The sequence below is a fragment of the Rutidosis leptorrhynchoides genome, chromosome 11, assembly GCF_046630445.1.
Source record: "Rutidosis leptorrhynchoides isolate AG116_Rl617_1_P2 chromosome 11, CSIRO_AGI_Rlap_v1, whole genome shotgun sequence".
Lineage (NCBI taxonomy): Eukaryota > Viridiplantae > Streptophyta > Magnoliopsida > Asterales > Asteraceae > Rutidosis > Rutidosis leptorrhynchoides.
The window spans coordinates 84662933-84666685 of NC_092343.1; the positions used below are offsets into that span (position 1 = coordinate 84662933).

Below are 3753 nucleotides of genomic sequence, written 5' to 3' on the forward strand. Positions count from 1 at the left end.
TGCTAAGAGCTGATCATTGGAGTGTATATACCAATAGTACATACATCTAAAACCTGTGTATTGTACGAGTACGAATACGGGTGCATACGAGTAGAATTGTTGATGAAACTGAACGAGGATGTAATTGTAAGCATTTTTATTAAGTAGAAGTAATAAGTGTCTTGAAGTCTTTCAAATGTGTATGAATACATATTAAAACACTACATGTATATACATTTTAACTGAGTCGTTAAGTCATCGTTAGTCGTTACATGTAAATGTTGTTTTGAAACCTTTAGGTTAACGATCTTGTTGAATATTGTAAACCCATTGTTTATTATAACAAATGAGATGTTAAATTGTTATATTATCATGATATTATGATATATAATATATCTTAGTATGATATATATACAGTTAAATGTCGTTACAACGATAATCGTTACATATATGTCTCGTTTCAAAATCATTAAGTTAGTAGTCTTATTTTTACATATGTATTTCATTGTTAATACACTTAATAATATATTTACTTATCATTTAACATAATTAACCAAGTGTATCAATATCTTAATATGATTCATATGTACCTAGTAAGACGTTGTTATAACGATAATCGTTATATATATCGTTTTCGAGTTTCTTAAATTAATAGTCTCATTTTTATGTATATAACTCATTGTTAAAATACCTAATGAGATACATACTTAGAATAAAATCATGTTAACTATATATATAACCATATATATGTCATCGTATAGTTTTTACAAGTTTTAACGTTCGTGAATCACCGGTCAACTTGGGTGGTCAATTGTCTATATGAAACCTATTTCAATTAATCAAGTCTTAACAAGTTTGATTGCTTAACATGTTGGAAACACTTAATCATGTAAATAACAATTTCATTTAATATATATATAAACATGGAAAAGTTCGGGTTACTACACAATCCACCACAATTCTTGTTTCTCGAGACATCTGAAACTCTTCCAACGACAAGTTACAACCTTGAGGACAAGGTTGAAGTTGAACCGGGGGGTATTGATAACATCTTGGCATGGGACAAGTCTAAGTATTGCTAAGTCAAAAGTAAAGCAAGTCTATCCGTTAGCAAAGATCTGCACGTTTGTTCTTTTAATTGCATGTTTTCTTTTACTGCCATGTCACTTGCATCATGGCCCATGTATTCTTTTATTTTTCAAGAAGTGGATAGTGGTGTAGGCATGCCTATTTCCATGATCTCCATATTATTAGGATAGAAGGTAGTTACAGTAGCACGTTTCCTTTTATTCATTTAGTATAAATTGTATTGCATCTTTTATTTTAAGTATGATGAATGAAAATTGGTGTTAGCCAAAGGTCTATTTCTCTCTTTAATTCTTTGGATACTAGCCCATCTCGAACCGGCTTCTATCAGATACCTTCAAAGTGAATAAGGTTGATGATGCACTAAAGGTGTTTGATGGAATGCTTCACAGGCAACCACTACCGTCCGTGATCGATTTTAATAAGCTGATTACTCCCATTGTTAAAATGAAACATTATTCTACTGCTCTTACACTTTTTAAGAGATTAAATCTGATGGGTATTCCAGCTAATATCTATACAATGAGCATCTCTATCAATTGCTATTGCCGGTTGAATCAAGTGACTTATGGTTTTGCGTTATTAGCCACCATCTTCAAGCAAGGTCATCCTCCTGATTTGGCCACCTACAACACTCTCATAAATGGGCTTGTTCTTGCTGATCGCGTTTCTGAAGCTGTGGAATTATTCAAGAAACTTCTTAGACAAAAAGTTTATGAGCCCAATCAAGTTACTTATGGAGTCATTATTAACGGGCTTTGTAAAGTAGGAGAGACTAGCAAGGCCCTAAAGTTGCTAAATTTCATGGAAATAGGATCTTGTAAACCAAGGGTAGAACAATATATACGATCATTGATAGCCTTTGCAAAGACAAAATGGTTGATGATGCATTACTACTCTTCACCAAGATGACTGAAAAAGGTATTCGTGCTACTGTCATCACTTACGGCTCTTTGATTCAGGGTCTATGTAACCTTGATCGAGAGAATGAGGCTGCCAGAATGCTGACGGATATGCAAAAGGAAGGGATATCACCCGATACTTCTATCTTTAATATCTTGGTGAATAATTTTTGCAAGAAAGGATTGGTAAAAGATGCAGAACTTACTATTGAAACAATGGTACGAATAGGTCTACGTCCTGATGTAATCACCTACAATTCCTTAATCGATGGATATTGTTTACGTGGTAAAATTGAAAAGGCGAATAAAGTTATTGAATGCATGGATGAGAGAGATCTTGTACCCGATATCGTCACCTATAACAGCCTAATTAATGGATATTGCAAGAAGAAGAGAATCAATGAAGCCATGATACTTTTTCGTAAGATCCCAGAAAAGGGTTTGATTCCTAATATTGTTACGTACAATAGTATGCTACAAGGTTTGTTTCAATCGGCGAACTCAGCAGCCGCTAATAAACTCTTCAATGAGATGCAAGCAAAGGGCCCGACTCCAAATATAATTACTTTAGGAATCATGTTCCATGGAATGTGCAAAAACGCCCATGTTTCCGAAGCATTGGTTCTTTTTCGTTCATTGGGAAATAGTGTACCGACGAAAGGGGTAGGGTTGTATACTATCTTGATTATTGGTTGTAGAAAATGCGGGAAGTCCAACTTAGCAATGGGTCTTTTTGATGAAATGTTATCGAAAGGAGTGAAACCGAATGTTAGGACTTACAATGTGATGATACAAGTGTATTGTCAAGAATGTTTATTCGATAAAGCAAAGGAATTGCTTCCAAAGATGGAAGAAAATGGTTGTTACCCAGATGCAGTCACTTACAATGTTTATATTCAAGAGTTTATGAAGAAAAAGAAGCATCAAGATGCAGAGAATTTTTTAGAAGAAATGATTAACCGACGTTTCTTGCCTCATTCTTCTACTTTTGAGATGTTGCTAAATGTAATCCCAGATGCAGGGCAAGATTCTCGTATGGGAACTATAATTCAGAAGATAGGAAGTGTTAAAATTGAAGATGGAAAAAATACATGATTTAATATCTATTACCAGTTGTTGTCTCTGTTCTTTTTGAGTTGTTTAGTACAACATCTAATTATTCAAAATGAAATGAACGGAGAGAATAGACATTCTTCTTCTTATTTTAAAGAGTGAGTTAAGTAAATTTTTGAAGTTTAGCCAAAAAAAGGTGCAAAGCTTGAATTCAGGTTTGATAAAAAGTACAAAACTCTTGGTAAGTTCATTTTGCTTTGATGTGTCTTAATGTGATATGACATGAATCTTGGAATTTCATTATTCCTTATGTTGTGGTCATTGGTCACATCAATTAGTCATAAATGGTTGCACAATCTGTCCCTTTAACATTAGCATACTACAACTCAATATTTGGCCTCAATATGTCTCTACAACAAAAGTAATCTATAGGGACTGCATATATACAAAGATGGTGTGATGAAAAGGGCAACACTACTTGTGAAATTTGTCTTCATGTCTGGTTTTTGACTAAAAATGATTCTGTACTAATATAATATGTTATGGTTCATCTGTAAATAGAATATTTTCATGGAACTTGAATTGAGTTGTCATTAAGTTTGTATACTTTTTTTACCTGGGCTCAGTTTCATATGGTAAATGTTAGAATTTGATTAACATATTATTTGATTATTATTCCGTTTTTCATACTATAGATGGTCAATTTTGACTACTGGCAGGAAAATGATAGCCT

The 3753-nt window shown here is 33.3% G+C and overlaps 1 pseudogene; it reads left to right on the forward strand.

Annotated features, from left to right (window-relative positions):
• The first annotated feature begins 1416 nt into the window (after positions 1-1416).
• On the forward strand, positions 1417-3062 carry LOC139874734 (uncharacterized; annotated as a pseudogene).
• The last annotated feature ends 691 nt before the right edge of the window (positions 3063-3753 follow it).